Raw genomic sequence first — 25,156 nt, 5'->3', positions numbered from 1 at the left:
AACTGTAAACCTACTCTTTCCCACCCCTGTATAAAATGTATATTAAATAGATACATTTGGGTACTCATGGTACATAAATATATTCTACACACACTTTGGGCTGCCCAGCATCATAATGGCTAATTGTAAAGAGTTATCTGAGGGAATGATTCTGGCCAAGCTGACAGGAAGGTGCCACCTCTTCCAATCCATTCAACGGTGAACTGCTGTGTAGAAACAGCAGAAGCATCTGCCTGGCATCGGGAAACTAGATGATTCTGAGGTCTGAAGAGGTCGGTTGCCTAGTGACCCACCCAGGAACCACTCCATCAAACTGACCACTTCGCTACCCTAAACTCATACAGAGGGGATGGACTTCATCCCTTTCTTCTGAATGGACAGGTCCATCTCTAATATCCCCCCCTGTCTTATGTACTGAGGAGGTGTGACCACCCTTTACTATGCTAAGGATGGAGCTACCCCATCTCTCACACCATAGGGTCATTAGCTGGATGATTGAGAAAACAACGGCCCCTCTCCTGCTGTGGTCAAGGACTATGATAAAATATCAATATGATGAGGCAGAATTTTGGCTCCAGTCCTATCCTACCAGCTTAGCTCTTGGTTGGTCAGGGGCGAGGACCCAAACTTTGTGGCTGCAGGTTAATGATGTCACAGATCAAAGCAGAATTAGCCACGTCACCAATCCTGGCTGGTAAAGGAATACCCCGTCCTGCAGGCATCATCTGGAAACGGGAATACAAGTCTCGTCCTTGACTTTAACTGCCTTAAGCACAGCCTTTGCCAGTTCCATGGAGCTTCCCAGGGAAGTCCTCTCCCGTCCTGGGAGGCCAGTCTACATATAATCTGTGGTGGACAAGTCAGTCCTTCCTTTGCAGGTGATAGAGTGTGTAGGGTTTTACATGTTTTGGGAAGACATTAAAGCACAAAGATCCACTGAGTGAAAACTGGGAGCAATGAGATAGTTTTATATCAGTGAGGGACATTCAGTGCAGAGAGGCAATGATTAAAATCACTCAGTTCCAAATTTAATAGTTATTTCATCTCAGTTTAGCATGGTCACAGTGCCTGAGGAACCTGGCCTACTTTTATAGTTCTCTGGGTTTTGTTTAATATTTCATCCTTAATATGAAAGAGTCTTTAAGTTATCCTAGGTAACCCAAGATATTTCAGCTGATATTTAATAAATCTGTTGATGTAGTTACCATTGAAGTTTTGCTAAATGGCTCCCACATCTTTGGAGTCGGCAAGAGACAAAAAAATTCAAGGAATGTATATTTAAATGCTATCCCTAATTCCTAATATGTTTGGCCTTAGACTAATCACTTAATCTCCCAACATCCAGATTACCTTATTTACAAAATGAGAAAAGTAGAAAGGCTTACTCATCAGAGTGCCAGAATGTGAATGGAGTGATGAATTTTTTTATTTAACCAACTTGAGATATGTAAATTACAACCGACAGCAAGTTAGAGTGTTTTCCAATATGTATCTTGGCCTGAGGAATTTTCTTCCCTCTCCTAAACACCAAGCAGGTTCATTTAATGTCTAAATCACACTGGCTTTCTGACAGGAATCCCTTTAACTTAGCATTAAAATCATGTGGCACGTTTGTGTTTATATGGTCCTCACTTCCACAATAAGGCTATAAACCTTCAAAGGGCAAGTGACCTGCCTAATGCTCTTCTGTAACCCTCTAGTACCCAATGCATTTCTCAGACCGTGGTAGGAACCCCTTAGGTGTTTGTTGAATTAAGTGATATTACCAATAGATGGCTAGAAGGACAATACAACATGCTTCCTCACACTTAATTCTCACACAGTTATGGGACCAGGTAGGGAACCTCCAAGTCCTCAGCCTCCCACTGCTTGAGCCAGAACATTGCTCCTTTATTTTAGGTGGGTGGCTGATGTCAGCAGCCTCAAAATCACAACTCTCTGAGCCAAACCAGGAGGTTAATAGAAACTGTTCTTAGAGAGAAAAACATCCTATTGTGCTTTGTCTCCAAAATTTCCCAGCAGACCTAAGGATCTTCTACTGGATGAAGTGCTTAAAAGAAAGCCTCCATTTGCAAAACAATTATCACATGAGCATGCTTTTTGTCACCGCCAGTGGTTTGATGAATGAACTGATAGAAGCGAACACTCCCGAAGTGAGTTTTAGTTTGCTCCTAAGCTCTAAAAACACACTATTGCTGTGGACAACAGTGACCGAAGACATGGGTTGCATTCCCGGTCGTCGCCATTAGGTTTTCTGCTCTCATTTCAACTGTTAAATAAACCTGCTTGAGCTCATGAACATTTTCCTCGTTAGAGCTGTAGACATGGTTGCTGTCCTGCTTAATATACAGAATATTCAATGTGCCGATAGGTTTTTTCTATTAAAACAATACCAACTTCACCAAATATAATTTACTGGCCAATTCCCCTGTTCCTGTGAAGCAAACTGACACACCTTCACCTGAAAAACTCTACAGTGTTTTGAGATTCTCCCCATTTAGCTCTCTGAAAGGGGCAACATGATAAGCATTATATTGGTTAGTATCTGTGAGTGGGAGACAGGTAACTGCAAAGCATGTCAAGTAACGGCAGAGACGTCCGGGAAAGAGGAAAAAGTCAAGACAACCCATAACTCACATTGTCCCACTCACTGCACCCAGGGTTTCTATCTTTCTGTCCCTTCTTAATCTATTTGCCTGATCTGTACTGTTACAGGAAAATGAAGCAACCAGACACTGAGGGATTCTGGAGTACGAGGTTTATTAGTGTGTTCGGGTCCAGAAGAGTCAGTCTCTAAATTCTGAGCCCCGAACAAAGGATTCTTGGGGTTTATATAGTCTATGGGGTCTTCCTGTCTATGTAGCAAAGCGGGATACAGAAGCGAAATGCAGAAATTAGTTCTAGCTACATGGCAGAAGCAGAGTACAAAGGCTAAATGTGAAAATTAGTTTTAACTGCGGGGGTGCTAGCCCTAGCCCTTGTGAATATCCTGCTGTTTGCTTTTCCCAGACGGCCTTATCACTCTCCCAGGGCGCTTGGGGTTTGGGTGAACAAAGGTTTTCCAAAGCTTCCCGCATCAATACCTCAGACCATTTACTCCATAGGCTAGGTGTTCACTGAAAAAACAGCCTGAGTGGACTTACTCTTCATAAACTCAGGAGCTTTCCATCTGTGTGAGTAAAATATAGCTATATGATGTCTCCAAGTAGTAAGAAACACTGCAACTAACCTTCAATAACCTATCCAAAAGAACTGTCATCTGCTACACAGGGCTCACTCCAGCCACACCAGATTGCCTGCCATTCCCCATTCTGGCCTTTCCCTGTCACAGAGATAGTGTTACTGTCTAGGCTTTGCTGCCCTCTGCTGGCCTCCTGGGAACCAGTTACTCTTTAAACAAAAACTGAAACTGTTCCTCTATTGTTGGGTCTTGGGTTCCAGTTAAAAGGAAGAAAAACATTTATGTATAGCCTATACTGAAAATAAACATTCTAAACTAAAATTTAAAAACTAGGACAAAGAAAAATCAAAACAAAATTTATTCTTCCTTAAGCATCAGTGGAGTTCTGTAATCTGCATTTAATGACTAAATTGGTTTGGCTGAAATACTGCAGTAGTTTGCAATAGACATAGAGAGGGAGACTGTGCTGTCTTTTTATACCAGTGAATAGTTAGTTGGCAGTGAACATGTTTTTTAAACATTAAAGCAATTATTAAATATTGCTTCCCATTCTAACTTCTGCAAAACTTTTACCCCTTCTTTCCTCACACTGTTAAATTCTGAAATATTAGGGTATTTTATAATTCTAACATCTCCAAAATGTATTACTATGTGGCATTTATTTCTAAGCATAACACTGCAGTAAAATTGTTATATTTAAGCTGTTTAGCATCCTTGTAGAACCCTATAGGATTTATGCACAGAACCAAAATTTTTTATTTGATATTCCATATGTATACGTTAACCTAAAAGTAAAGACCAAAGTGAGAGGCAACACCACTTGCTTAAGATAAAAAAGAGTATTTGAGAGGCACTGACTCAGGCAGAAATGCAAGTAGTGTTCCAATTAGGGGATGAAGTCACTGGGATTTCACGAAAAAGTGAAGGAAAACTGTTACCGAACAAGAGGAGGTCGGAGGGAGGGGCAATACAATATTTGGCCCACCTACGGATGCCCAAAACTGCTATACAACAGGGGCCCCTCCCGACAACCAAAATACTAAAATCTACTGGGCCCTTCTGTCCGCCGCCAATTGGAAACACATCTCTTAATGCCAGAGATTTGTGAAAAGGAAACAAAATGTTTATTTAATGCTATTCAGGCCTAACGCCACTACTAAAATATCAAAGTCCTTTATGTATACACCTACACCCACACAGCGCTCCCTTCTCCCACTGTCCCAACTCCGGGTACCGTAAATCAGGAAAAGAGCACACGTCTGTGTTGCAGGCCGCTGGCACCGTCAGCTGTGTCACCGTGCAGGATCTCGAGTTAATCCAAAGTACTGTGGTACCCTCTCATGGTCCACTGGCAAGAGTCCTTTGTACCCAGTTCCAGTCAAAGTCTCTCTTGCTTTTTCAGGCCCTGCGGCCAAAGGGGGCACCCCAAAGCCGCGTGGGCCTCTTCTACCAAAGCTGCAGGAGTCCGCACTCCACCAAAAGCATGTGGCTGTCTTCTTCACCTGGCTGCAGGGATCTCCATTCTGGCAAAGCTGCGTGGTTTTTCCCTTTTACCTGGGAAAGAGGGGGTCCACACCCTGCCAAAACCGCGTGGCTCCCTCTTTCACCTCACCAAGAGGGGGGTCCTCACTCTGCTGAAACCGTGTGGCTCTCCCTCATCTGGCCAAGCGGGGACCCTTCGTGTCCTGGAGCCAGTCTTTTTCCAAGCTCCCACACAGGCCTTCTCACTCAGGAGAGCAGCCCCTAGTTCCCATCCTGAGTCCTCTTAGTTCCATCCTGAGTCCCTAAGCCCTTCTCACTCAGGAGTCCAGACTTTAGTTACATCCTCCTGAGTCCTAGTCCACTCACTCCTTCCTCAGGAGTGCAGCTCCTAGTTACATTCTGAGTCTCTGCTAATTCCTTCTCGAGTCCCCAAACTGCTCTCTTCTTGAGTTCTCCTAGATCCATCCTCAGTCCCCACTAGTTCCTTCTCTCAGGAGAGCAGCCCCTAGTTACATCCTCCTGAGTCCTAGTTAGTTCCTTCTTGAGTCCCTTCTCACTCAGGAGTGCAGCTCCTAGTTACATTCTGAGTCCAAGCCCTTCTCACTCAGGAGAGCAGCCCCTAGTTCCCATCTTCAGTCCCTGGCTCCAAACTTGGCCACAGCTATTTAACATATCTATGAAACCAGTTAAAGGTTATAGATATGTTAAATAATCATTCCTCCAGAGGTTAGCTCCAAAACTGTTGCTATGCAAAATAGCTCTCAATGGCCTGGCTCCATTCATCCCTTCCCCCTGGGGGGGGGGGGGGGTGAGGACATCTTATATGTCTTTCCAATATTTCTATACACTTTGAATTCTGGACACTTTTCTAAATCTTTTTTTTGGGGGGGGGGCCCTCTGGCTGCACCCTGTATCAAAATAATTACACAAATAGAAGCAAGAGATTTCTATTAGCATTAGTAAGTCAATGGAATAATTTCTATGAAGTTTAGGAATCACAATAATGGAATATCATTACATAAATTTCCATATACTCCATGCCATGTAAGTGATTAAGTTAGAAACATGTACTACGACAATTCATTTTTACATGAGGAACGCAAACTGACAGAAAGTCAGTAGTCTCCAAGAGGGTTGTTTTTCAGTCACTTTTGAAGGGGTTCAGAACAGGCTTCCTGGGGGTTCATCTTGGCATATGAATTATTCTGAACTGAAAGCAACTGAGACTCTGCCTTCAGGTTCAGGGGGAACTTCCGTCCCTCCCTTGACTACATCAAGGAATCTAAATGGGGGGCCTTGCCCATGAGAAGAGTTATGGCCAGAAATAACCATCTATGCAGCAGGGCCAACTACTGAACATCTGCTTTCTGCACTGTCCCACGAATTTCTTCTCTTCCCTTGTGGGCCCCACGGCCCCTTCCCTCATTCCTTGGCCCAGGATGCCTTACACACTCCATGTTACCTTTCTGCATCTGAACCCTTATATGTACATGGAATTGCCATATGCACGTATGTAGTTAAATTTATTTCCTCTTGTTAATCTGTCTCATGTAGATTTAGTAGATCAGCCAAAAGAACCAAGAAAGTCGAAGTAAAATTCTTCCCTTCCCCACACTTTTAACACTAAATTGTTTAACATAAATAAGGTACCAAGTCATAAGATTTCTGAGACTGAGTTATCAAACTAGACAAAATTATTTTTACCATGTGCAGACTATAAAGGCATTTTTTAAAAACCCAGTAGGTTGGAGGAGATACTGAATGTGCAGAAGCAGCTATCTGTATGTTCTGTGTACAAGCTCGGAAGCATGGCTGGGAGCAGGGATGGGGTTCATGACCACTTTCCCTAAGAGAGGCTGACATACAAAGAATGTAATTATCAGTATCGCCACCATCAACATAATCATAATCCATGGAGTATATCCCATATACCAAGTAGAGAACTCAGTGCTTTACCTTTGCAATTTCATCTAATCTCCCAATATTAATAGGCAATTATTATCTCCTCCACTTTACAGATGAGAAATGTGTGACTCAGAAAAGGTAGGCTCTTGCCCTAGACTATACCGTAACAGTCAGTTTCCAGCCCACAGCTCTCTCTGAGGTTCACGTTTTCCTTATTAAGTAATAGCTCTACATAGTAAAAAAGGTTTTATTTTCACCAGTACAAAATATCCAATGTTAATAAGAAGTTGAATTATTACTACTGTTGCAAATACCCCTTTTTTCTTTGTGTGTACATGTGTGTGTGTAAATCTTGAAGGGTCAACACATTCAAGGTCAAGTTGGATAATTAATTTTAATAATATTATTCTCGTGCCCTTTACTGAATAGCTCTAATAAATATGAAAAGCCCTGGGTTGCTTTTGGAACACAAAGCTGTCTCAGCATCAAGCAGAACCGTCCTTCAGTTCAGTGATCCACTCAGTTCCGAGTATCTTTGATCTTTAAAGGTCACATTTTGGGGGTCTTAATTCCATCTAAAAAAATCACTCTTCAAGAGACTTCAAAAAGCTGAAATATAGATTCTTGTGCCAAGAGGGACACTATTTAGAATTTCTCTGAAAATCTATTCTGAAAAGCAGATTCTAAACAAATTTAACTACATCATACACATACATTTAAATTAAGTGCTTGCATTTTTCTTCTGATTAAACAAGCACATAAGGTTCAATGAGAAGCTTCGGCTGGAGCTCAGATCTTTACAAGCCCGTGTTCTCAGATGTTTTGAAAAACAAAACAAAACAAGAGAGTTAACACTATTCCTTGTTGAACTATATCAAGGGGGAAAAATCAATTCATGCAGAGTTAACTTGATGGGACCAGAACTTCTGGTGAGAACTTATTAAGTCTGAAAATACAATTAAAAGCAGAGCTAAATGGGCTTTCCATTACAGCTTGTCTTGGAAGTCATCTTCCAAGTCAATGATTTTCAATCTTTTTCATCCCAGCACACATGAACTAATTGCTAAAATTCTGCGGCACACCAAAATACATATATATGTTTTTGGCCAATCTAACTGAAAAAAAGGTATAATTTTGATTAATTCCCACTGGATGGCTATTGTGTTGGCTGTTATCATTTTGTTACTTGACAGTCTAAGGGAAAGGAGGTCAGTACCCCTGACTAAATAGTCAGATATTGAGTGTTTTAAAAATTCTTGAGGCACAACAGTTGAAAATCACCGCTCTAAGTGTGTGCCCGCATTGTGTTCTTTGCCCTGGTAAGCGCTATGGAAAATTGATCTACAATGTAACTAATCAGGACACTTTGCTTCACCTCCCTTCTGTCTGCATGTAAAAGTTTATGTCAGGAAAGCTTTCAGAGGTAATCAATCCTAAGGGGAAAAATGGGTCAGAAAGAGAATATCATGAATAAATACTTCATTAGACTATTTAAATTCACTGGTTTTTAACACTGCCATGGCCTCACAGGCAACGTCACCCCACCCTGTCTCACAGTCATTGATTTTTAATAGCGAAGCAACTGCTGAATCCATCCATCATACAAAACTGTGTTTTACTGTCTGTTCTATCACTGTTTGACCTACTCATTACCAGTTTCCCATGGCCTGTGATTAAGCAACGTTTTTCTATGTCCCCATTAATGTCAGGTAATCAAGGTTATCCTCTGCTTATTATTCACATTTAAAAAGTCATTTCTAAGTCATAAATCATGTTGAGAGAGAAAGTGATGGTGGGAAGTGTATCTTTTGGGAAGATACCCAGAGATGACAGTAACCCTTAGCTACAGTATAGAAGAGTTGCTTCAGAAAATAAAAGACATAAAGAGAAATAACCTCTAGCCTTATGAATGCTAAGTTTTATTTAGTGCCTATTACATTTTTAAACAGGCTCTTTGGTAAGCGCACAGATCCACAGACACACTCCTCACAGATACTACAAAGAACAAAGTTATGTAAGGTTTTAAATCCCTTAGCTAATAACAGACAATGCCAGGACTTGCATCTGATATGGTAACTTCAAAGCTCAATCATTCTATTCCTCCACAATTATAGCAAATTCTCCCCTGTAGCTGTGTATTTCCAGGGGTTGGAATAGTTTTATTTAAAACAGGTGGCACATGTGTGTGTTTAACTAAGGGTTTCTATATAAAATCCCACGTTTGCCACAGTATAACTTTTTTTTTTATTTCAGGTTTTTTAATTTGCCAGTCTTCCTTTGAAAGCCACCTACCATGATGGAGTGAAAGGTGTACATTCATCCATAAAGGGCTGTGATTTATTCAGGCCAGACAGGTAGCAAACAACAGAAATCCACTTCGAACTGGCTTCAGAGAGAAGGGAAATATATTGCTATGTATAACTAAACCATGGGGGTGACAAAGACGGAATAGAAGACAACCAAAGATTTACACTCTGCTAGGAGTTTCCTCTCAACATGTGTCATCTCATGACATGGGATTGATCCTTAGAACCTCTGGGCCCCAAAGTTTCCACATTTGTAACCAGAGAGAAAGAAACTCTTTGCCACTAGATCTAAATTTAAAAATCCTATGAGACACCCCCCCACGTTGGTTCAATGGGGGCCGTGTTCAGCCAGGGGGCAAAGTGATATGATCTATCAGCTTTGCGTCATTGCTCACTACCATTGCAAAGGGGGCAAGCTAGATTCAATGACAAACGATAAATTTGCTTAATTAGCTTTCACCTAAAATTGCATAAATCATTTGCTATAATCTTAATCATCCTATCATTTGTAATTAGACTTAAATAGTTTCTAACTATGCTTGCTTTTCTTGCATATTACTTCTTAAAGTATCAAGGAATAAATAAATAAATAAAGTGGCATGACTTCTCAGTTTACCCTAGAAATAATAATAGTCCTGCTATTAAGAATGTTTTCTAATATATTTGATTTACAAGACTAAATTTATAAGAAATGTGTTTACACATGGTGTTCAGATGGAAACTTTCATCTATGTTCAGGAACCATACAGCCTAGTGTTTTCATGTGGGTTTTAAAGAAAGAGGGGGAGGGAGGGTCTCCCACTAAGGATTTCATAGTGGGAGATGTGGACTATTGGCCCAACGATTCGATATAACAACATAGACGAGGTTTTCACAATTAAAGAAAAATAAATGAACAAATGCCAACTGCTTTACGTGATTAAGACTATGTTATTGCACTTGTCACCATACATTAATTCTTCAATGTTTTCAACTTACCTATTTTGATATTAAATTAAATATATGTACAATTAACAGTTACAATTGGTTTAATCCACTCTGGTGGCTGGCACAACAAGCAACCCTGTGTGACCTTGGCAGAACGGAACCCATTTGGGTGAATTCCCTTTGTACAAAAATGGTGCACATTCACAACAGGGTAATGCAGAGTGACTTCACAGTGAGGGCTTTTCATACTTTACATGAGAAATTACAGAAAATAATGTGCAAGGCCATAGTTACTACTCTTGGACTCTGATGGCAGCTATAAAAAGAGGTCTCAGGTTTGAGCAGAGACAAAATTTTCTAAGTACAGTGTTCTTTGTACTGGGATGACCAAAAAGTTCATTTATTTTTTTCCATACATTGGCTCTGTTAGTGCTTACTTGTCTTTAACTTCACTCAAAACAATTTTTTGTACTACGAGACTGCCATATCAGCATGCATTAAAAAAAACTAATTGAATCTATAGATTGCTTTGGGTAGCATGGACAGTTTAGTGATGTTAATTCTTCCAATCCCTGAACATGGTGTACATATGCTTCCATTCATTTGTATCTTCCTTAATTTCTTTCTTCAGGGTTCTATAGTTTTCCAAGTATAGGTCTTTTACTTCCTTGGCTAACTTTATTACTAGGTACTTTATTTTTCTAGTAGCTACAGTAAATCAGATTTTTTTCTAGTTTCTCCTTCTGATATTTCATTGTTGCTGTACAAAAATGCCATGGATTTCTGAACATTGACTTTGTATCCCACTATTTTGCCAAATTCACTTATTATGTTGAGTAGATTTTTGGTGGAGACTATAGGGTGTTCTATGTCCATACTACCCAAAGCAACCTATGGATCCAGTGAAACTCCTATGTAAACACCCATGGTATGCTTCCCAGATCTAGAACAAATATTTCAAAAATTTCTGTGGAGCCAAAAAAGACCCTGAATAACTTCAGCAATCTTGAGGAAGAAGAACAAAGTAGAAGGGATCACAATACCTGATATCAAACTGTACTACAAGGCCATTGTAATCAAAACAGCCTGGTACTGGCATAAGAACAGACACATGGACCAGTGGAAGAGAATAGAGAACCTAGAAATAAACTCATGTCTCTATGGTCAAATAATATTTGACAAGGGGAGTATGAGCATACAATGGGATAAAAACAGCCTCTTCAATAAAAGATGTTGGGAGAACTGGACTGGTACATTAAAAAAAATGAAACTAGACCACCAACTTACACAATACACCAGAATAAACTCAAACTGGATGAAAGACTTAAATATAAGTCATGACAGAATAAAGTCCTATAAGAAAACACAGGCAGAAAAATTTCAGACATCCCACTTAGCAATATTTTTGCCAATATATCTCCTAGAGAAATAAAGAAAAAAAGAAACAAATGTGACTACATCAAATTAAAAAGCTTCTTCACAGCTAAGAAAACATCAGCAAAATGAAAAGGGAACCAACCATATGGGAAAAAATATTTGTCAATGATACAAAAGACAATAGTTTGATCTCCAGAATAGATAAAGAATTGATATGACTCAACACCAGCAAGACAAACAATCCAATAAAAAAACAGGCAAAGGCCCTGGCAAATGTAGCTCAGTGGATTGAGCGTGGGCCTGTGTATCAAAAGATTGTGGTTTGATTCCCAGTCAGGGCACGTGCCTGGGTTGCAGGCCAGTTCCCAGCAGGGGACGCATGAGAGGCAACCATACATTGATTTTTCTCTCCATCTCTCCTTCCCTTCCTCTCTAAAGATAAATAAATAAAATCTTTAAAAAAAAAAAAAGAATGGGCAAAGGACCTGAACAGACACTTCTTCAAGGAGGACACACATAGAGCTCATAGGCATATGAAAGGATGCTCGATATTGCTAGCTGCCAAAAACATGCATATTAAAACCACAGTGAAATATCACCTCACGCCAGTCAAAATGGTCATCATTAACAAATCAACAAACAATAAGTGCTGGGGAGAAAAGGGAACCCTAGTTCACTCTTGGTGGGAATGCAAACTGGTATAGCCACTATGGAAAACAGTATGGAATTTCCTCAAGAAACTAAAAATGGGCCTTTTGACCCAGTGATTCCACTGCTGGGAATATACCCTATTCCCAATTCAAAAAAATTCCCAATTCCCAATTCAAAAAAATTTATGCACCCCAATGTTCATAATGGTGCTCTTTACAATAGCCAATTCTGGAAGCCACCTAAGTGCCCATCAATAAATGAGTGGATCAAATGAGTGGATTGTGTTACTTTTACACAATGGAATACTACACAGCAGAAAGAAAGAAGGAATTTCTACCTTTTACAAGGAATGAAAAAAAAGGGGGAGTGGAAATGGAAAGTATTATGTTAGTGAAATAAGCCAGTAGGTGAAAGACACACACCATATGATCTCACCTGTAAGAAAAATCTAATGAACAATATAAACTAATGAACAAAATAGAGCCAGGGGGCACATAATCATGGAACAGACTGACGGTAACCGAGTTAGGGGCAGAGGGACGATGGTGGAAAGAAGGGGAAGGGACTAGTCAAAGAACATGTATGAATGACCATGGACATGGACTACAGTGTGGGGACTGGGTTGGGCTGGGCGGATGAAGGCAAAGGGGGAAAACCGAGACAACTGTAATAGAATAACAATAAAAACATGAAAAAAACACTAGAAAGAAAAAATGTCTAACAAAAGTAGTGAATTTTGTGCAGCCATTTTAATATCAAAGATGAAAGAAAATGCACAACATTTTTGACATATTATGATTTATTATTCAAGAAGGATAAAAATGCAACTAAAACACAAAAGAGAAAAGATTAGTGCAGTATATATTGAAGGTGCTGTGACCGTCCAAACATGTCAAAAGTAGTTTGTGAAGTTTCTTAGTACTATTGACACTTTGGCCAAATAATTCACCATGGGGCTGTCTCATGCACTGGAGGATGCTCAGCAGAACCCTGGCCTCCACACACTAGGAGCCAATAGTGGAAGATAGCCAACATGCAGAGTGACTATCCAAATCAATAAAGTTATTGGTGAAAATGAAAAATGCGTCTTTTATTTAATGGAAAATAACTAAGCAGATTTTTTGGCCACCCCACTAGAAGGCAGTGATGTGAGCACCTCAGGCTTTATCCTCAGATGAGGAAGAGAGAAAACTGTCGGCCAGCCAGAAGCTTGGTTGGTTGGGGCTTCAGTGAGATTAGTATAGACAACCTGTGCTGTTTCCAGACATAGAAAGTTTCAATATGAAGAAAAATCACTGTACTGGGCTCAGCCTGAGCTCTCAGAATTTTTCAGAGTCCAGGGTACAAGACTCTTCCATAGAAGAGATATGGACAACATGGGGAAGGGAGCTTACTCCTGGCTCGGGAAGACAGGGATGGGACTCCAACAAAGACAGAGCGTTTGGAGAGTGGGCAGCCAAGAAGCTAGAGACAGTCCACACTCACGATGTGAAAGTTGTGTACAGAAAAGCCTAGCAAGAAACCTTGGAGGTGAGCACAAGTGACCTTCGAAAAAAAGAATTGGCTTTAACCTTATGCCAGACACAGCAGGCAAAGCCTCTGGAGCAGACAAATGTGTTGCTAAAAGTCAGCAGTCATTGAAAGGCTTTTTTCAACTCACCCAAACACAGGTCCTGGGCAACTTGGTTGGCTGAGAAATGAAAGGTTCAGTGAGCTTGCCTCCAAAGGATTGTAAACAAATGCTAAATTTTTGCTGTTGCTGAAATGGGCACTAGAAATTAAAATATGGTGCAAATTCTAATTTGTGCTCAGGGAATTTATTTTAGAGCAAGAGTCAGATTAAAGGAAAGGATGCGATAGAATATGATAGCCGTATTTTTCTCATCTATGCACAGACCCCTTAGGTTTACACTCCAGACTACCAGTATGTAGGCTTTCGCTTTAAGAATTTTGTTTCCTTTTATCAGACAGAATTATCTGTAAAATGTAAGAAAATCTGAATTCTCACATCCACAAATCTCTCCCATTTTGATTCACATGGCTTTCTTTGAGTCTCTCTTCACACGGAAAATTAGGACAGTTGAACAAACCATCTCTTTCTAAAGGCCAAGTCAAGCATGACCCGTGCCCTGGCTTTTCTGGGGAGATATCTGAGCTGTCTCACCAAGATTTCATAAAAGAATTCAGCCCCGATGTCCTAAGGCATCCATTATGTGTAATAAATTACCATCTCTTCTCTGAATCTAAAATTGTACAAGGCACGTACAACCTCTGGGAGAACTGAGGAAAAGTCACTCAAGTACTTTCTGTATTCTGTGGTTAGGATAAGAAACCCAGATGAAAAACACAACTCTCTGCCATGAGATGGGCTAAGACAATTGTTTGAATGGTCTTATTTCTTTGTATTATTTTCTGCCTCTCCTCTGCCTCCCATAGTACCTTGTGCTGTTTTCACTATGTTCAAGTGAGGTAACTCTGTCTCCCCTGCTCCATCACGGCTCCATCAGGGTGGACACTGCTTCTTATTTCTTCAACATCTGGCAAAGAAACCATCAGTGTTGCCTTAAAAAAATGATAGTTCACTTTGATTTTCTCCAATTCGTGTTTTTAGAATGTCAAAAAAAATAAACAACAGAATAAGGATGATGCTTACTTGCTCTCTGATTTCTAAGTTTTTTTTTCTGCTTCCTTGCACAAATGTGATCTCTGACAGAGAATCTAGCACCACCAACAGGAACAAGAGATTCAGCCAAGCCGACAGGAAGGAACAGTAGGAATTCCACAGCAATGGGTAAGTGCTGAGGTAAAAGATGAGTTAACATGTGCAGATCTATTTTCACAAAATGTAAGTATTTATAAGCTTACCACAGTTTTTAGTGCTTTCAATTTGGTTAAATCTGTTGTGAGTGGGAAGGAAGATGGAAACAGCAGGGCTCAGCGGCAAGTACATTGGGCACATTTAATGAGAGAAAGGGCACAGCAGAGAAACGCTCCAATGTCCACTTTATGTTCCTAAACCATCCAGGAGCATCGGTAGGTATGACACCATTGCTATACAAACTTAAAAAAGAAAAGCTTCTCATTAGACTGACTTCATCTGTTCTTTTTCTTTTAATAAAACTCTTGTGTTTCAGTGTAACTGAAAAATCGGATTCAATATATATGTCACTGAGGCAATAAAGCAAAAGAGAAAAAAGAAAATTCAATTCTGGTACCGATTTAGCCATGAAAAGCTGCATCAATTTGGACAAAATATCGTTTGCCCTTTCTGAAACTTACTTTCCCTTTCAGTTAAATAAGTAGCTTTATGAGGTAACTGTTTCTCTTTTATCTTATCCTAAGAATTCTACCCCCCTAAGAAGTCCTATGGTACTCTCAAAACATCTGCTTATATTGGCCCACTTTTTTAAGGCCATGTGTATTTACAGCAAAATCAAACATCATTTTATTTCTGAGAGTGAAAGGAGGGCAGGATAGTGCCTGTCTCGGCAGAGTCTGTCTTCCTGTCGTAAAAGCACATCGTATAAACAATACACCTGCTGCCGATGGGATTGCACCTGCAGATGGGGAAGCAAGAAAATATTGCATGTGGGATGTGAGGAGCCACTACTCTGGTTTACACATTGAATATAGAGAAAGACCTTGGCGACAATAAGATGATGCTGAAGCACATAATAACATCACAAGTCAGTACTCAAAATACTCAGATTTTGAGAAATAGGTAGGTGTGAGATTTTTGTTTGGAGAAACAAACATAGGAAGTAGCATCCAAATGGGTACCTGATAGGGCAAATCATATATTAATAAGTAAAATATACATGTCAGATGAGATATGTATATTATGTATAATATTGCACATATTATTTACATGAGAGCCATAATATATACATTGGATTTTATAGGTATGTGCATTGATATAATATATATGAGATGAGAAGTATATATTAGATTTTATAGTGTTAGATATAATTAAACATATATTTACACTTGTATGACTGAGTGTAAATTATATATAATATATACACCTATATGTAATATAAATTTTTTATTTCTTCAATTTTATTCTGAAAAGTAAACTTTTCTCCTATGTATCAGAAAACCCAAGAAAGAGAGACATAAGTTCATGGAATAAATTCTCTATCCTTTGATTTATATTGAGTATTGTTATATAAGCTATAGGAGAAAAGCAAGTTTCTCCCAGGAAGAAAACTCATTTCTAAACAAGTGAAATAGTACTGTAAATAATAATATTATATGATCATCCAAATATTTCCAAAATATTAATGTGAGATGACTTCTCAGTTTATCCTAGAAATAATTACAATATTCCTACTTTAAAAACTATTCAGATACATTTGATTTATAAGATTAAACTCATAAGAAATATATTTACACATGGTTTTCAGAAGGAAGCTTACATCCATATTTAGGATCTATATAGCATAGTAATTTACAGACAAATAAATAACCAATCCATATTTTAAATTCTTGATTATTTCCCTATTTTTTATTTTTCATCTTCTCTCACTTGATTTCTTGAGTTTGACAATCATAAGTATTTTTAAGTTTCCCTCATTCATTCATTTATTTCTTCATTTCTTTAGCCTATCATTCATTAATTCAATATTGAGCATCTGCTATATACCAAGATACTGGCAAAAGGAGGAGGAGGGGAGGATGGATAACGAGGAGGTAGAGGAGCAAGAAGAGGAAGTGGACAGAGACTCTCCCATCCTCCTGGAACTTGCGGCAATCCCTTAGTGACCCCTCTCCCTATGTGTTTCTGTTCTGTGTTAGCTTTCTCTAATCTTACACCGGTGCTTTCTATGCAGATCATTTCTAAGATGATCTCCCCAGTCCTGAAGATTGTCTGAGCTTTTGTCAACATTTCTCAAGACCTAAACCATTCCTACTGAATGGCCCCATCAGCTTCTCAATTTGCCCATGGTAGAACATCATCAACTTTCTGGTCCCCTCTCTCTGTCCCCTCTGCCATCACTGGCACCACAATTTTGTCTGTTACCCAGGTTCCAGATCTAAGATTTGTCAATAATTTTCACTCTTTCTTGTTCTAATGACTAGTTGCCCACATAATAACTATCGTACTCTTACAGTATTTCATACTAGCTTTTTCTTCCCCTACATCCATAACCCTAAATTTAAACCATTTCCCTTGTCTGGGTTATTTGTACATCTTCCTCCCTGATTTTTCTTACTTCTTAGCTCTCCACATTAATTCTGTACACAACGTGTCGGGTACTTTCCCCAGAATATAACTTTAATGTTGTGGTAAATGTTATTACTCTACCTCTAAAGTCTTAGTCTCTAGCTTACAGGAATATGTGATGATTAAAATTAGATAATGCATGCGAAGTGCTTAGTAGGGTGCCTACCACACAGTAAGTGTCCATTATAATTATTTTTATATGTCATTGCCTGCAAAAAATGTGTCAGGTTACTGAGCTCTCCATTTAGCAATTCTTTTTCATTGCCTGTATTGAACAATAATTATGAGCTCTGCAGCCAGTCTTCCTAGATGCAAATCCTGTGAATTCCAGCTGTTACTGTTCAATAAATTCTCTAACCTCTTGGTGCCTCCACATCCGGATCTACATAATTGTGATGTTAATATTAGTATCTACTTCAGAGTATTATTGTGATGATGAAATAATTGACGCATACAAAGCAAGTATAGGACAAATGTTAAATATTCAATTAGTGTTAGTCTTATTAATAGTGTAGTGACTCAGAATCTCCCATAAGCCCTCTCCAACTTACCCATTGAGCCTTGTCTCTCACTCTTCCTGTTTATAAACTCTATGTTCTGTCCCATCAGCGCTGACTTTTATTTCTTATACACACCCTTTTGTGCTTTTCTATTGGCGTGTTCAAGCTCTTCACTTGGGCTGTCTCTGGTCCTGTTCCTTCCAGATCAAAGTTCCTGAAAAAGTATACCTTTTCCATATTTATACGTCTGAAGTGTCTTTCACGTAGGAAGAATTTATAAGTGTTGCTAGCAAAATGTGTCACTGTTTTCCTACCCTCAAGAATTTCAGTGAGCCACTCTGTTAGTTTACGCTGCTTCTAAACAATTGAATCTTGAATTGATTGGTATGTGGTAATACTCAGATGCAGAGATAAATATATAATCTATCACTTGCTCTATTTTGAACAATGTATTTGTCATTTGTTTATGAATAAATAATAGCCTCTATTCATGAATCAGGTAAATAATTTACTACTCACGAAACAGCTTCTTCAGATTGAGTTAATGTTTCCTTGAATTTTTCTTATAATTTTTCTTATAATGTTTTCCTTGAACTTTTTTTGGGGGGGTGGTTTAAATTGTTTTTGTCTGCAGATGTTTCTTTTTTATTTTTTTAAGTTATACTTTATGTAATTTTTATAAGCGTTAAAAATGCTGTGGTAAGAAAGTCACCTTTTAGGTTTAGCATACCTGGTTATGTTAGATTCCTAGGGCTGAGATACCAAAGTATCACTGACTGCATTTTGTATATTTTCTCTTGTTAATCTGTTTCTGTTAATGTGTTTACCGACTGGCCCAGCTACAACTTAGAAGTGGGGAGAAAAGATATTATATGTGTCTGTGTCTTCACAGGGTGTTTAGCTTTTCTTTTTTTTTCCTTTTCTTTAATTTTTTAAATTATAGTAGATATGTAATATTGTATTACTTCCACCATGGCTGGTGTAGCTCAGTGGATTGAGCATGGGCTTGTGAAGCAAGGGGTCACTGGTTCATTTCCCAGTCAGGGCATATGCCTGAGTTGCAGGCCAGGTCCCCAGTGGGGGACACATGAGAAGCAACCACATACTGATGTTTCTTTCCCTCTCTTTCTCCATCCCTTCCCTTCTCTCTAAAAACAATACAATCTTTAAAATATATATTGTATTAGTTTCAGGTGTACACCCTGGTGACTAGACATTCTATAACTTACTAAGTGATCACCCTGATATATCTAGCACCCATCTGACACCATAATAGTTATTATAATATTACTGACTATATTCCCTATGCTGCACTTTATACCCTCATGACTATTCTGTAACTACCAACTCATACTTCTTGCTGCTTTCACCTTATTCAACCATCCACCAGCCTCCCTCCATCAAAATGATCTCTGCATTTATGAGTCTGTTTCTGTTCTGCTTCTTAATTTGTTTTTCTCAGGCAGTTGTCTTCCTTTGCCTGAATTACACAACTCAATACAATACCCTCCAGAACCATCCATGTTATTACAGAGGGCAAGATTCCGCTCTTTTTTATGGCTGAGTCATATTCCATTGGGTATATGCACCACTTCTTCTTCAACCACTCACCTACTGGTGGGCACTTGGTATGCCTACATATCTTGGGTAGTGCAAGTAATGCTGCAATAAACATATGGGTGTATATGTCTTTTTAATTTAATGTTTTGCATTTCTTCAAATAAATAGCCAAAAGTGAAATTGCCATGTTCTTCTTTGTCTCTTGTTACATAGGTTTTTAAAATCTATTTTGTCTGGTATAAGTATCACTGTCCCAGGCTTATTTGTTTCCATTTTCATTAAATATCTTGTTCCCTCCCTTTGCTTTAAGTCTGTGTGTATCTTCTGATCTGAAGTGAGTCCCTGTAAACAGCATATGTGGAGTCTTGCTTTCTTAGCCATTCGCCTCCATATATCTTTTGATTGGAGCATTTAATCCATTTGCATATAAAATAATTATTTATACATATGTATTTATTATTGTCTTATTATTTATTTGTGATCCCTGTTTTTTTCCTTTTTCTTTTTAAAGGAGACCTTTAACATTTCTGTAACACTAGTTTGATGGTGATGAACTCCTGTATCTTTTTCTTGTCTGGGTAACTCTTTATCTCTCCTTTGAGTTTAAATGATAGCTTTGCTGGGCAGAGTAATCTTAGTTGTAGGTCTTTGCTTTTCACCAGTTTGAATATTTCTTGCCAATCTCTTTGGCCTGTAGTTTCTGTTGAGGACTCAGCTGACAGTCTTATGGGAGCTCTTTTGAAGGCAACACTGCTTTTCTCTTGTTGCTTTTAAGATTTTCTCTTTGTCTTAAACATTTGCCATTTTAATTATAATGTATCTTGGTGTGGACCTCTTTGGGTTAATTTTGTTTGATACTCTCCGCGCTTCCTGGACTTATATCTCTATTTTCTTTACTGGATTAGGGAAGTTGTTCATCATTATTTTTTTCCATATAGGTCTTCAATTTCCTGCTCTCTCTCTTCTGGCACCTCCAACATGTCATTGCTGGCACATTTGAGGTTGTCCTACATGTTCTGTATACTATCCTCATTTTTTGGATGTGTTTTCTTTATGCTGTTCTGATTGGGTGTTTTCTGCTTTGTTATCTTTCAAATTCCCAATTTAATCCTCTCCATCTACTCCACTGTCGATTACCTGTAATATATTCTTCATTTCAGTTAATGTATTCTTTATTTCTGACTGGTTCTTTTTCATGTTTTCTGTCTATTTGTTGAAGTTCTCCCTGAGTTCATCTATTTTTCCCCTAAGTGCACTGAGCATCCTTATAACCTGTGTTTTGAAAATTTGTATCTGGTAGATTGCTTGTCTCAATTTTATTTAGTTCTTTTTCTAGAGTTTTGTTCTGTTCTTTCATTTGGTCCAAGAAGGCAAACCACCAACACTTCAAGTTCTTCTATCCTCACCAAATAAGCTACACATTCCCTTATACTTCTTTTTTTCCAGAAAGTTAAAGCTGCAGCCAATCTCAAATTCCTGAACAAAACTGGTGCCATTGTTTCATGGTCCTGAGAAAACAAACAAACAAAAACACTGTATTTTGATGATGAGTTTTCTGTCTATGAAAAACCAGAATCACTGGAGTTGAGCAAATACGTTGGACCATCCTGGTGTAATTTTTCAGGCAGGTGGCTTCACAAACCAGTTCATTTTCTTTATTTGCTATGTCACAGCCTCAGATTCTAAGGGACTGTTTTTATAAAAGGATTTGGAAAAGGAGGGTGAACTTGCTTTTTGTGGGATATCACCTTATATATTTTATCTGGGCTATTCACAGCTTGTCCAACTCTTCTATTTAGGTAAGTAGCCAATTGTTTTGTAGACTTTTTAACCTCCTCATGTTCTTATTAGTGAAATTAAAAATTCTTCTTCTAGGAAGATGAACAGAATGATCCTCAATATTACTATTCAAGTTTTATTTTTAACACTATGGATGGCAGATGTCATGGTTTCTTAAATATTGGATCCAGCCCAGCCCAGGAGCTGACACAATGCACCCAGAAGCCCAGAGTCCCTTGGCTCCTGGGCGAGCCCCTCACAGGGTCACTCACATGCGGCTGCCTGCAATTTATCTGAATGGAAAAATAAACTCGTGATGTGCTCAGTTTCTTGTCCCCCAAAGACAAATGCAATGTGTGTTTAATTTCATTAACGTCATTGCTACTGACAAGAAAAATGTATAAAAACAGCATTATACATCTTAAACACTGGCGTTTGAAACAAATCATTATTGCATTAGCTATCACGCTGGAATCTCTACAACCTAAGGGAAAATACAGATGGTTTTCATAAACCTTTTCAAATGCACTGATAAAATGATTTATAATCATGGCTGGGTCCTGGAGAGTATTTGCTCTGCTCCGCATCAGCTCCCTCTCATCCCATGCTCCTTTTGCATACCGCCCCCTGTGCCATCCCCACCCCTAAACCCTCACCTCTCAGGGTGCAGACAGCGAAAGCAGTCTTTAAACAAACCTGAAAGCATGGAATCACTTCTTCATTCTGGCCTGACCCTGCTCTTGAGGTGGAATATTTGGTGCAGTGACAGACTCATCTGAAACATGCATCTGCCAAGAGGGAACCCCACAGGCTGGCTGCTGAGCACTGGGTGCACCCAGTCTCCCCTCTGGCTCCTCAGGTGGGAGAAGGGCTTCATAAACCAGCAGGGCCATCTTTGCTCTGCCCACCTCCAAAGCCCTGCTCTGGAAAGCCAAAGAACCAGTGACTTAGCCTTCTAGAACTGCAGTGAACACTAAGCAAAATGAACCTGGTTAGGTATTTTGCCAGACTGGGGCCAGAGCATTGACTCCCACACTGCCTTCGCTGGCCCAGGGCAGCTTTGCAGGTGCCCTGCCCAGGTCACGTGGGCTTGCAGGAGTTCACATAAATTTTGTTTAAACTTACAGCAGCCAAGTTCCTGAAATCCCTAACCTACCTAAAAAGAGACCTTCAAAAAAAAACCCTCATAAAAAACTTCATCATACATCCCTTTCCAGGTATCTAATTCTCTCTAAGATGAGAAGTCAGCACTACACCTAAATATTGTCTGTTTCATTTCTTTTTAGCTCTCCTGCCAATTTTTAACTACATTTTTGTTGTCATTTTCTTATTATTGAGTTGACAGCATTTTCTTATTATTGAGTTCTTTATACATTTTGAATATTAAGCCCTTATCCCATTCACAGCTTGCAAAGATTTTTTTCCCATTTTGTTGGCCATGTATATCAAACGGTCGGCAGACACATGAAAAGATGTTCAACATCACAAATCACCAGGGAAATGCAAATCAAAACCACAATGGGATATCACCTCACACTTGCTAGAAGGACTGTCATCAAAAAGACAAGAGATGACAGGTGATAGAGAGCATGTGGTAAAAAGGGAACCCTCATTCATTGTTGATGGGAATGTAAATTGGTCCAGTCACTATGAAAAACAATATCTCACTTCCTCAAAGAATTAAAAACAGATTTATCATACCATCCAGAAATTCTACTTGTGGGTATACACCCAAAGGAAATGAAAACCAGATTTTGATGAAAGCTACGTGGACCGCCATGTTTATTGCTGCATTATTCACAATAGCCAAGATATAACAATAACCTGGAAAGCCACCGATGGATGAGTAGATAGAAAAGATAGTGTACACACACAGAACAGAATACTATTCAGCCATGAGAAAGGAAAATGTCCTCCTATTTGCAACAACATGAATGAACCTTGAGTACATGACTCTAAGCAAAATAAATCAGGTAGAAAAAGATAAGTATTATATGATATCACTTATATGTGGAATTCTAAAAAAGTTAAACCTGTAAAAAACAGAGATCTGTAAAATGTTACATGTTTGATAAAAGTGATGGGGTTTAAGGGCACAAACTTGTAATGAATAATAAATAAGCCACTGGATTTAATGTGCAGTATAATGAATACAGACAGCAATACTGTTCTATAAGTATGTAATAGAATATATGTCATTTCATCAGCAGCCATATTACAACAGAGCTACTCATGTGATGTTCTGGAAAGAAGGAGAAAATAAATACAGAGAGTCCTTATACTATAAACTGATAGAGTTAATTGTTGTTTGAACAGGTGACATGTTAGTGGTAAGAAAGGGCTGTGAGAAACATAGGGACACCCATTCTTCCATTTTGAGACAATTTTATCATCATAGCTTTCATAATCAGCTGTATAGTCACAGGGAAAGTACAGTCATTCCAAACAAAAGCCTTTTAAAAAAAGATTTATTGAATTTACTGGGGTGCCATTGGTTAATAAAATTATATCGTTTTTAGGTGTACAATTCTATAATACATCATCCATATATTGCATTGTGTGTTCACCACCCCAAATCAAGTATCCTTCCATCACCATAAAAAGAAAGCTTTTATTTAAAGGTCTTTATTCTCAGAGAGAGGAGGAGGAAGGGTGAAAAAGAGAGAGAGAGACATCAGTGTGTGGTCGCCTCTCACACACGCCCTACCGCAGACCTGGCCTGCAACCCAGGCACATGTGCCCTGACTGGGAATGGAACTAGCAACACTTTGTTTTGCAGTCCAGCACTCAATACACTGAGCCAAAGCAGCCAGGGCAAAAAAAAAAAAAGAAAGCTTTTTAATTGTTAATCTTTTCATTGTCAAACTTCTTAATATGGAAAATTTTATTTCTAAATGTATACCAAGTTAATCCAGATAAAAAAACAGCAGGTAGAGTCACAACACAAGACCACAAGGAACAAAAGTAAAAGAAGTGAAGTTTCAGGGTATCAAAGGAAGGTCTCACAGAGCTGATGCCAAGAGCCCTAAGGAGCCAGAGCCTGAGGGGTTTTGGAACCTCTGAGGGGACCCTGAAGGGCTGGCTGAAGGAAATTGGAGGCCAAGACAACTGTGGTGGCAGAAATGATGTGCGCAGTGACAGTACAACACGAAAGAAGTAACTTCTTCCACCCTCTCTCCTTCCAATATCCCTCGGATTCTTCTGTGTCCTAGACTAAAAGAAAAGCAGCCAACACGGAAGTGTCAAAAATGTAGTTTACAGAATCTCAGCTCCAGCCTCACAAATTAGGGTATAGCTTAGAATTGAAGCTGAGAAAGAATAGATAAGTGACTACTAACCAAATTAACCTATATAAGGAGAGGTGGCTTTCTTCACAGTGCATCTATCATGTACAAAGAAGAAAACACAAAAATTAAGTTTACCTGCTTGGACTGATTGTAGTTCTAGCTCCTGGCTGGATCAGTAAAACAGGACCTACACTTTCTGAAATTCGTCTAAGATCCAAGTGAAGCCGCACGCAGGCAAGGAGTGTATCCATGTCATGTGACAATTTCAACCACTTACATAAAGCTGACTGATATCACACTGCCAGTAAGCAGTGGTGTCAAGAGTTAACCGAGGTGATCTGACCCTAGAGATACAGGCACCAGCTGACAGAAATTTGGGTTTTCCAGGCTCTGACCACATCGATACCTTTGTTTCTCTATTGTCCTCCCCCCTTAACTTCAGAGTCCAATAGAGTAAATTGTCTCCATCATACAAACAGACTGTCAAATGCATATACATCGTTTTATGGCTGGTACCATAAACATACGTTTTTGGTTCATTAAATCAAAAGAATAAAGTCCTCTGTTTGTATTGATAGAAAAGTGTTTGCCTAACAATTTTAACCATGGCAGGTATGCCTTAATCAATGAGAAGCAATCAGAAGAGCATAACCAAAGGCAGCCCAGCTTTTAGAACATCAATAGATCCCTCTTCCAGAGAGCTATTTAATGTTGATTTTTCAAACCACGTGGAACACACAAAATACATTGATAATTCAGTATTTTTAAATGACAAGATATATTTTGTAGCCTAAGAAACCATTTCTAGACACTAAACATTCTTTATGTATCTTTAAAAACACAGCTGACACAATACTTTAAAATTATAGTGGTGCAAACTATACCGAGAATAAGCTCTTACCACATAATATTAATGGATAAGACAAAGAAAGGTGACATATTTCCGTCACTTAGCACGCCAGGCACAAGTAAAT

General features: G+C 38.9%; 1 pseudogene; it reads right to left on the bottom strand.

The window, feature by feature from the left end:
* Positions 1-14,289: 14,289 nt before the first annotated feature.
* On the bottom strand, positions 14,290-24,433 carry LOC119047628 (KATNB1-like protein 1; annotated as a pseudogene).
* Between the last annotated feature and the right edge of the window lie 723 nt (positions 24,434-25,156).

This window comes from Artibeus jamaicensis, unplaced genomic scaffold (assembly GCF_021234435.1).
Source record: "Artibeus jamaicensis isolate MK-2021 breed Jamaican fruit bat unplaced genomic scaffold, CSHL_Jam_final contig_391, whole genome shotgun sequence".
NCBI lineage: Eukaryota > Metazoa > Chordata > Mammalia > Chiroptera > Phyllostomidae > Artibeus > Artibeus jamaicensis.
This window is presented reverse-complemented; position numbering and strand designations above follow the sequence as displayed.